We start from the raw sequence: 11,552 nt of genomic DNA, 5'->3' as shown, positions 1-11,552 counted from the left end.
GTCAGGGAGTGGGCCATTACTGATTCTGGTGAAAGCAGCAGGCACAGAAAGGAATAAATTTGAGGTACTGAATTTGGAAACTCGGATGTAAGTATACCCAAGTCTGACAAGTGCTCATTCACCACAACAAACAAACATGTGCACATGTGCCAGCAGCCTTCTGTTCCTTGATAACACACCAAGCTGTAGGACACACTGTGATGTCATAGCCATGTTCCTGGAGAGTGCAAAGTGCATAACTTTTGTGTGCACTGTTAACTCATTGAATAACTGCTATCACTCCTTCATTTTATGTCTGATTTGGTCAAATTTTTGCATAGTCATAGTCATAGTTATAATATACAAGTGTGCAAAAAATAAAGAAATCCCGGGGTGAAATAAGGATGTTACATGCAAATGAACCATTGAGGGGTGTTGTCATATCCATCCCTGGCCATCGACTTCCGATCCCTCCAATCCCTCCGGTATACTTCCGCTCCTTCACTAACCTCGGAGCTCCCGTATTCCGCAATCCCCTCGGTACCCCTCGATGGTCACCACCCCCTCCTTTCAATTTATTACCTACGCCTCCCTAAGTACAGAGCCCCGAAGGCTTCTGGACAGCTCTGACGTCCGCTAGCACACTCCTGCCTCTGCTGGACAATACACTTGCTTGCCCTGCAAAGCCCACCTTCGGGCCTATCCCTCCTTTCCGTTTCTGGGTTATCGCCTGCCTTTCCATTAACCCTGTAACCCAACTCATTGGTAATATTCAATCGGCTAATGTCTAACCCCGTTAGCTCTGCTCCGCCATTTGCGGACCTGCCCTCGCTGTAACTATATATATTGTACATAGGTTACACTTCAGTAATAAAATCAACTAGAGTTTACCCCCAGTTCTGGTTGCCAGTTTAGTAAGTTAGGGCACGGACATGTTACTTGGCACAGCGCTCCTGGCACAAGTCGCTGAGGCCGAAGCCCTCCACCATGGAGACACCTTCGTCTCGACCAGGTCTCTGACAGGTGTGAACCATTGGCATGTGAATGACTGTATGTTATTGCCAACTGTGTATTTGTCAGGGGGGTCCCCATGACCCCTCTCTATGGCCCACAGCCTAACCTGTGAACAGCCCTGTCCAGGGCGCAACTCTACTGTGGGTAAGAAAGTGAGAAGAAGGTTAACTTCTCACTTTCCCACAGTGGCCCAATATGGCAAAAACTTCCGGGGATACCCAGAAGTCACATGAGAAGTGGGAACTGGGCCCGGAGCATGCGGCGCGCGGAGCATGCAGGGTGGAGCACGCATGCGGGTCCGGGTCCAGGCTAGTCAGGGTGTTGAAATCTCTTTTTTCTTGGTACACTGTGGACTGTCCATTGAGTCCATCGGACCATATTTCTTGCACATGGACATTTCCTTGAAGGATTGCCCGATGCTTCTGTTTTTGGAGTCCATGTTGATGGACACAGTCGTGGATGGCTTAAAAGCCACAAGAATGACTTTTCTCTCTCTCCCTCCCTCAGTTCATGTATCTAGAACTGAGGTGAGACACTCTTCATCTAACTGCACAATGTAGTAATAGCTAACAATGTGTAAATATGTTACCAGTGCTTACACGATGCTAGGTAACTACAATATATCCTTCAGTTCACATATCTAGAGCTGAGCACTTACACGATGCTAGTTCATAATTTCAATAGGTTATTTGCCCAGTCAACTCTGAACCTAGTGAACTCCAGACCCTATCCTTCCTTCCCCACTCCCCATGTCCCAAACCAGCTCAAACCCAGCTGCTACTGCAGCCGCTACCACCACTTCCTCATCAATCGACAACCCTAGATTTCCTATCGTGGCCTTAGATGCTGAGGGTAAGAATTATCAAATATGGGCATTGAGAATGGAAGCCGTCCTCAAAGTCGGGCGTATGTGGAACATAGTCAAAGCTGTGTCAGATGGTGGAGAACCTACACCGTCAACGATGGATCAGAATTATACGGAATGGATGGAAAAGGATGAACGTGCCTATGCCTACATCAAATGTCACATCAACGACAAGTGTATGACTTTGATCGATAATGCATCTCACATGCGAGAGGCCTGGAAGATACTTCTGGACTGTTATATCGGTACAGGCCCCAACCAGGCAAACATGCTACATACCTCTCTATATCGATTCCACATGGAAGATACCAGACTGCTGGAACCTCAGATCATGAGATACGATGAGTACATGACCAATTGGCAGCTATGGGCCGCAAAGTCGATGACCAAGACTTTGTCACTGCCCTCTCCTCAGCCCTCCCCGGTACTTACCACAATCTCAAAACCTTTGCCATCGTCAAGATGAAACACTCCAGACACCTAGATTCCCTAACCTTCATCGACCACATACTCGAAGAGGAACGCATGAGACGAAACGATCCCACTATCAGCACAATGTTCACCAACATTGTGAAGTCCAACCACTGGGAAAAGAGTCAAACTCTAACAATGCAAAGTCGACAGTCCACTGTACAAATCCCAAGTGTGGCAAGGAAGGCCACACTTTCGAGCGATGTTGGGCAGAAGGTGGTGGGTCTGAGGGTAAAAGACCAGAAAGGCCGAAGGGGAAGCATGGTAAATCTTTGGGAACACTGAAGGAATCAGCTAAAGTGGCAACCTCTTTGGAAGCCAATGATCAAGTCTTGATTGCTGGTGTATTGGAGACGCTAAGCACGGCACTCACGGAAGCTCAGCAAGGACGATCCGAGTGGATCGTTGATTCTGGAGCTACCGCTCACTTATGTGGTAACCGTGAATGGTTCACCACTTATCATAGTCTGAACCCCCCTTGGAGGATCGTTCTGGGAAATAAGAAGGTGATTTTAGCACCGGGTATTGGACAAGTAAGAGTTACGTTCGACTCTGGACACTCACCGCAAAATGCGACAATATGCAATGTCCTTTATTGCCCCAAGATAGCCCACAACCTCCTATCCGTCATCCAACTTAATTCTTCTGGCATGTATGCAACTTTCCAACATGGAAATTGTCAAATCTTCAACTTGGCAGATCAACTAATTGCTGTTGCACACACCGAGAATGGTCTTTATCGACTACCTGTCACCATCGCTGCCCTTGAAAAGGCTTACATAACTACCTCCCACTCTGACGATGCTGCTAACATGGTGTGCACCACTACTGCAAGTGCTTCTATCGATGTATGGCACAAATGACTAGGCCACATCGCAAAAGACTCTATTTTTAAAATGATGCATAGTGGAATGGTTAGAGGCATGGACATGATTGGACACAGAAACAATGATGGAGCGGCTTACTGTCCAGAATGTGAGGCCTCATCCCATGACCGTAACCCCATCCCTTCCAAAACCCATACTCACTCAGATGAAATCCTTGGTTGAGTCTTCTCCAATGTCTGTGAAATGCAAACAGTGACACGTGAAGGGTTTAAATACTTCATCACTTTCGTCGATGATCACAGCTGATATCTTACTGTCTATCCGATGAAGAACAAGTCTGATGCACTCGAGAAGTTCAGGGAGTTTCTTGCAGAGGCAGAAAGGCAGACAGGCCACAAGTTGAAGGTTCTTCGAATGAATGGTGGCAGCGAGTATTTTTCTACCGAATTCACCGAATATCTAAAGAGTATCAGCATTGTTCATGAGAAGACGAATCCACGCACACTGCAGGAAAATGGGGTAGCCGAAAGGGTCAACAGGACCCTGGTGACAATGAGTATTGCCATGTTGAAGAGCGTTGAGTCAAAACTCAGCCACTCTGCTTGGCTGTACGCATTGTGACATGCTGTGCTAATAAAGAATGCCTCTCCCCACTCTGCATTACCTGACGACATCTCTCCCTATGAATGTTACTTTGGTAATAAACCAAACCTTTCAACACTATGTACCTTTGGCTGCAAAGCCACACTCCACATTCACCGCGACCTCCGTCGTAAGCTGGGTGACTGCTCCATTCCCAGCATTCACCTTGGATTGGCCCAAGGGAAGAAGGCATTTGTAATTTACGATCCCAAGACTCGGAAACTTCACGAGTCCAGGGATGTTCACTTCTTCAAAGAGTTGGATAAGGAATCAGAGCACGTGACGATTGAGGTAGAATCACCTGATTCCCCATCACTCCTGGGAAGAATGATGGAATGGATAAGGTTGAGGGAGATGGAAATGGAGGAGGGGAAGATTGAGAAGATTGAGAGGGAGAAAGGGGTGAGAGTGAAGACGAAGATGGATTAGATGGAGAGAACCCACCTACACCTGTCCCCGAATCCGAAGTTCAACTGCCTGAACCACGTCAATCAACACATATACATCATGTGCCTATCCCGGATGACGACATCCAATATGAGGCCTCATCCTACAAGAGAACGCAAAATGCCCCTGAGTTAGTGGGCATAACTTGGGTGATGTCGGCGACAACAACAATACCACATACCTATAAGGAAGCTATGGATCGCCATGATTCGAATTCGTGGCTTGAGGCCTGCACTGAAGAGCTTAGTGCATTGAAGGAGACAGGGACTTACCTTCCCGTACGAAAGAGTCAAGTTGACCCTCATAACGTTGTGGGATCTAAATGGGTATTCACATTGAAGAAGGGGGCTGATGGGGAAATAGAGTGATACAAAGCTTGCATTGTTGCGAAGGGTTTTAGTCAAATTTACGCAATCAATTATGAGGAGACTTTCACACCCATCGTTAAGTGGGCCTCCATATGGATTCTCCTCACATTAGGTGCCTGTCTAGATCTGGAGATCCACCAGATGGACGTGAAGACTGCATTCCTAAATGGCGAACTCGAACACGACATTTTTATGCAACCCCTCCTGGATCTATCGATTATGGGCGGAAGGACATAGTGTGGAAGTTGCAGAAAAGTTTGTATGGTCACAAACAAGCATTGCGAGCATGGTACACGAAAGCCAAAGAAGAGTTGAATAAACTTGGCTTTACCCGATCGAACTCAGATCATGCTGTCTTCATTTTTACTTATCGGGCAACCTTCTGTATCATCGCGCTCTACATTGATGACTTGATGATCCTATCCAACCATCTCCCCCTCCTTCGAAAGAAGAAGAAGCAATTAATGTCCACATTCAAGATGAAGGACTTGGGGGAGATTCACTGGTTTCTTGGACTGGAGATCACACGTGATCACCAATGGTGACTACTCTTCATCTCTCAATCACGCTATATCACTGATGTTGTCGATCACTTTGGATTCAATGGCTCTCGTAACATCTTGACACCCATGTCCTCTAACGTAAAACTTGCTCACCATGAAGAACCTGACCCCGACATCAACACCCATGAATATCAATCCTGCATTGGATCCATCATGTACGCTATGCTTGGGACTCGCCCTGACATCAGTTTTGCCATTACCACACTAAGTCAGTACTCTTCTAATCCAGGAGAGGAACACTGGACTGCCATCAACTGACTACTTCGCTACCTCAATGTGTCAAAACATCTCAAGTTAGTCTATGATGGTAATTCCACTAACGATGACAAAACTGGGTACTCAGATTCTGATTGGGCTGGCGACTCAAGGGACTATCGGTCCATCTCCGGTTTCGTTTTTATTATGGCAGGAGCTGCCGTCAGCTGGAGTTCAAAGAAGCAAGCTTCTATTGCTCTTTCTAGCACAGAAGGTGAGTACATGGCTACAACACATGCGGCTAAAGAGGCTCTTTGGATACAGCAGTTCCTCCATGACATTAACCTACCCCTCGCCAAACTGACAACCGTCTTAGTCGACAACCAAGGTGCAATTGTGCTTGCAACAAATCCCACATTCCATGCCCAAACAAAGCATATCGGCATACGGCAACACTTCATCTGCGAACGTGTTGAAAAACGCGAAATCTCTCTCGAGTACATACCAACTGATGATCAAGTTGCGGACGTTCTAACGAAAGCACTATCTTATGTCAAACATTCGAAATTCCGAGTTGCTATGGGATTGCGTGAGTAGGTCCACATCGAGTGGGCATGTTGAAATCTCTTTTTTCTTGGTATGCTGTGGACTGTCCATTGAGTCTGTTGGACCATATTTCTTGCGGACGGACATTTCCTTGAAGGATTGCCTGATGCTTCTGTTTTTGGAGTCCATGTTGATGGACACAGTTGTGGATGGCTTAAAAGCCACAAGAACGACTTTTTTCTCTCTCTCTCCCTCAGTTCACGTATCTAGAACTGAGGTGAGACACTCTTCATCTAACTGCACAATGTAACAATGTGTAAATATGTTACCAGCGCTTACACGACTGTAAGGGATTAACCTTACTTCACTATAATTCCGATTATAGTGATGCTATTATTTCTTTATTTATTTGTGCTGAGATATGTAAATTACATATATATACCTCAGAGTAGTTGTAAAGGCCCGGTAGCCTTTTACCTCTACCCCATTGAATATACAGCACATTTAAGCTTATATTTAGATGGACTAACTGAGGCCTGAGGCGAATGGGGGAATGGAATGTTACCGTCCCCAAATAAGTAAGCAACCTTTCACTTTTTTAAGCTAGTTTCCTTTTACAATCTCGGCACCATGATTGGTGATGGAACCCTACTGTGTCCCACATGCATTGTCTACCCTGACAATGCACATTTGTGCCTAGTTCTCACGCACAAATCACCTGTGCGCTGTTCCTAGACGCACGCTCACCTAGGCTGTGCCTCAGAGTAGAGGCAAACCCGCCCAATCTCAGGATCTGGGAAGCCACCATGACACCAGTGCCAGAACCCCATTTGGCAACCGACATGTTGTTGTCCCTGATGGCGTGCACATTCAATCAAGGTTCACACCGGAACCTTTGATCCCACTTCCTGATGCTCGCAACCAGGAAGTTCCAGACTTGCACCCACACAGCTGGCCTTTCCTCCAGTCCCATGGTGGGAGTTGACACCACTCCATCTGGAAGTGGTGACTTGAGCCCGCAAGGGCCCAGCAATGCGTCATATGCGTTGTACCATCTCAGGAGATGCTGAACCTGTCACAGCATCTCAATCCCACTTGGTGTCTGTCCTACTGCCACCCTCGCGTTCACCATCACAGGCCCGCTCTCCCCATTTCAAGAGTGCATGAGTATTATGTGAACACATCAACAAAGTTAGAACTGCGGACAAAAACGCGAGTTGACCCACCCGTGGCCACTCAGGCCTGACTTCCCTCCCCACTCACTTGCACACTGGAGAGGCATTTTAAGACTTTCCTTCCACCCAGTTTGGGATGGAATAATCATCTCCCTAGCGCTGTAGAGCGCAAACACATGGAGCTGCCCAGCACTTCACTGGGTAAAATTCTCAGCAATTCTCCTCCCCCAGTGGGAGCAGAGCATCGATATGGCGTCGTACTGGAGGCCCAAATGACTCATCTATCGTGGTTTTAGATGGAATCGGCAGCGCTTCAGCTGCTGCCAAGTGCCAGCTCATAGAGCTGCCCAGCACTTCGGCAATTCCTGGGTTTGACAACCCAGCAGCACCTACTCCTTCCACTCTGCAGGAAGTCGAATCCGAACCACCTCCTTGGCCCTCTGCAGGCCAAGAGGGACGCTTTCCTGGCACTGTTAAGTGCCAGGTCACCAAGATGCGCGATGCTGTTCTACATCACGATTTTGGTGATTCATTATACTCTCCCCCTACTCATCCTGATCTGAGGGAGCATGGATTTGAAGGGCCTCAGAGGCCCTCTTCACACCAAGAGGAGCGTTTTCCTGGCGCTTTTGAGTGCCAGGTCACCAGGATGCTCCAGACCACGGACCTGGTGGTTCATGATTCTCTACCCCTTCCGCAGAAGGGAGACCAACCCTTTCCAAGGAAAGGGTTCTCATCTATCGTTCACTGCATAGTGAACGATCTGTTCTGCCCACAGACACTCCACCTCTGGGAAAGTCTGTGTGTTCCTGGCATTATTGGGTGCCGGGTCCCCAAAATGCGCGGTGCTTCTTTGTACCGCGCTCATTTCCCTGTTGCCTTTCCATCTGGAAAAGGGTTCTCATCTATCGTTCACTGCATAGTGAACGATCTGTCTTACCAACAGACACTCCACCTCCAAGGGAAGGTCTGTGTATTCCTGGCACTATTGAGTGCCAGATCCCCAAAACGCGTGGTGCTTCTTTGTACCACGCTCATTTCTCTGTTGCCTTTCCATCTGGAAGGCTGGCCCTTTCTAAGGAAAGGGATCCTCTCTATTGTTCACTTCATAGTGAACAAGCTGTGCCACCGATGGAGAAGCTGCCCCCAGCGAAAATCTGTGTCTGAATGATCAGACATGCCCAGTTCATGGGCCGTGCTTCCATTCTGTCACTCATATGGACAGAATGACTTCTTTACTCCCCTAGATAATCATCTAGGGAGGAGCAGGTCGCTGCTCAGACCTCTGGCCCACATTCAACTGTGGCAGAAATTTTTCTTATTTTTTTTAAACCTAGATTCCTAGGTTGAATCTTCAACTACTCCCCCAGACAACTGTCTAGGGAGGAGAAACAAACCCATGCCACTCTTTGGTGGTTATCTTTGTGGGTCAGCATCACGCTGACTCATATCAAACTATTATTTTACTCCCAGACAACACTCTAGGGAGGAGCAGCCTCAGTGACCTTTGGAATCACTGGCCATCACCGGGGTATTGACCTTCAGTGAGTTACCTGTGTCACCGGAGTATCAACCTTCGGGTGTGGAATCACTGACCATCACTGGGGCATTGACCTTCGGTGAGGTTACTTCCATCACTGGAGTATCAACCTTCAGGTTGACTGCAGAACCCATGATGCTGCAAACTTGTGGGCATTATAAACTCAACTGCACAGTATGTGCCCAACCCCGCAGCGGACCAATTCAGGTGTCACTGCCCTTTCTCATCAACAACAATGCCATTGTTGGTTCTTTTCCTTTCCTTTTTTTTTTTGATTTTTGACGGTGACTCAACTGTTACTCTAGCTTGTCATATTGACACTTGCTACTTCATCATTGACAATGCTGTCATTGAGAGCTGGGTACATATGTTCCAGGAGAAACTCTAAGTGGGCTTTGCCTACAAACTACTACTATAGCCTCCTGCAATGAGTGTACCCCTGCTTGCATACATTCTTTGTATGTAGAGTGTTATATTTCCTTAATATGCTTGCTTTCCCTTTCATATGCTTGTACCCTGTCTGCAATTCAATATCACAAGGGAGGAGGATGTAAGGGATTAACCTTACTTCACTATAATTCCGATTATAGTGATGCTATTATTTCTTTATTTATTTGTGCCGAGATATGTAAATTACATATATATACCTCAGAGTAGTTGTAAAGGCCTGGTAGCCTTTTACCTCTACCCTGTTGAATATACAGCACATTTAAGCTTATATTTAGACGGACTAACTGAGGCCTGAGGCGAATGGGGGAACGGAACATTACCATCCCCAAATAAGTAAGCAACCTTTCAACGATGCTAGGTAACTACAATATATCCTTCAGTTCATGTATCTAGAACTGAGCGCTTACATGACGCTAGTTCATAATTCCAATACAGGGTGTGTGCCCTGACAGTATTGACAATAGTCCCTAAGCTTGAATGTGATCCTTCTCTAGTTTTCTTGAAGTATGAGTACAGGCTCTTTGTTTGAAGCCATGACTTAGATTTTTTGTCCATGAAGTTGTGCTGATCATCACTGCAGCAGTACTACTGTTGGAGAAACCGTGTGCTAGGGGAGCTAGGGCCAGACGAGTTTTCATACAGCCACATTCCCATGGCCAGGTCACCCGGACAGCCACCATCCTTTTCGGACTAATCCATGCCAGGCCATGGATACTGTACTGGCATGACCAACAACTGGCGGGGTTGGGAGTGTTGCAAAAATTTTGTTTGAACATTCTGACCAGCATGGTTGCATGATGCGTGACAGCCAACCGGCAACCTTGGGAACCATGTGACACAGCCCAGCCCTGGGGTGTTTTTGTCAGGGCCCGGCCTCGGACTCGGAGGCTCCCTGACCTCAACCCCCATCTGGCCTGTCCTCACACTATGCGGGGCATGAGATGAGAAGAAGGGTAAAGGTCTCATCTCCCCGCATGGTTGCTATATAAAGGAATGGGTCACATGCCCACAACTATACAGCTCCTAGAGTTGTGTAGTGTGACCTGGAGGGAACATCCAGGTGGCAGTGCCCAGTAAGCATGGGAACGTTCTGGGCGAGTTGCTTGCCCAGAACTGTGGCTGTGACCTGTGGGAACATTATGGGCGAGCTGCTCGCTCAGAAAGTTCCCACGCTATCCCGTGCGTGCATGTACACAACACACAAAGGCAACAACAAGGCAGCAGTCAAAGAATAAAAGGGGGTAAAGTAGGTGGGGAGTCCGGGGCACCCTAAGGCAGGGTGCTGAACCCTGACAGTTTTATATCCATAAAATATGCAGAAATTTTTCATTCTGTCCTGCCTTTCAGCTCATTATGGATGGGTTTGCTCTTGCCAGTCACATTGCTTCATGTGCAGAGGAAACCATCACGCTGTTAGCAAATAGATACCAATTTAGGAAAATTTGAATATAATGTTTGCACAGCCACTGGAATCCGCCCAAATAGTGTGACACTGGACTTTTGAACCGCTATACTCGTGTGATGCATGACAAATTTTCAAAAAGTACCAGACTGGCTGCCCTGCGTGACACATGACTGGTTGTTGGTTGTGTCTGTACAGTATATTCATTCATTTGAATTCATTTCTTTTCCCTCAGTTCTTCACACATATTGGCTGAGACTTGTTGAAATTTGTACACATGGTCTCAGGAGGATGAGTATGCTGACCCTGAGTACGAGACGATGATGACTGATACTTTGTTAGTTCCTATGATCGAGGAAGTCAGCCTGACAAACCAAACAATGCCCAATGAGAGGGTGAAGTACATGCCTATGTAGCCCATACCGGAGTTCCACGCACCTATCATGAGGCCCTAGATTGACCCGACACAGACTCCTGGCTTGAAGCTTGCCAGGATGAACTTCTTTCTCTAAAGGAAACCCGTACATACACTCCAGTTAGTATAGATGAGGTAGGCTCCAGTAATGTGGTCGGATGTAGATGGGTATTTGCCTTGAAGCGAGGGGCAGATGGTGCAATAGAGTGCTACAAGGCAAGGATTGTCGCTAAAGGCTTCAGTCAGATTTACTGAGGTACTATCAAAAAGTGTAATCCACTTCATGAACCTTTATGCTTATATACAATATTTATATTGAAATCATTAATTTTCAACCCAAAAAGTCGATTTTTTTTGGCAAGCATGAACCTTCATGAAAATTTTCATGAAGCAGCATGAAATTTCATGCTGTTTCATGAAACTTCATGAAGGTTCATGACTGCTGACTTCATGAAGAGTCATGAAGCCATGCATCATGAATCTTCATGCAGAGCCATGAATCTCCATGCAAGGTCATGCATGGTCATGACTCTTCACAGGGATTCATGAGCATGCCCAAAAATTCCCATACCTGCACATGAATGCTCATGACCCTTCATGAATATTCCTAACTCTCCATGAATATTCCTGACTCTTCATGGAGAGTTATGACT

The sequence above is a fragment of the Cantharellus anzutake genome (genome assembly GCF_015039405.1).
Source record: "Cantharellus anzutake strain C23 chromosome Unknown EI90scaffold_29, whole genome shotgun sequence".
In the NCBI taxonomy this organism is placed as follows: domain Eukaryota; kingdom Fungi; phylum Basidiomycota; class Agaricomycetes; order Cantharellales; family Hydnaceae; genus Cantharellus; species Cantharellus anzutake.
The sequence above is the reverse complement of the archived record's forward strand: the minus strand, read 5'-3'. Positions refer to the sequence as shown.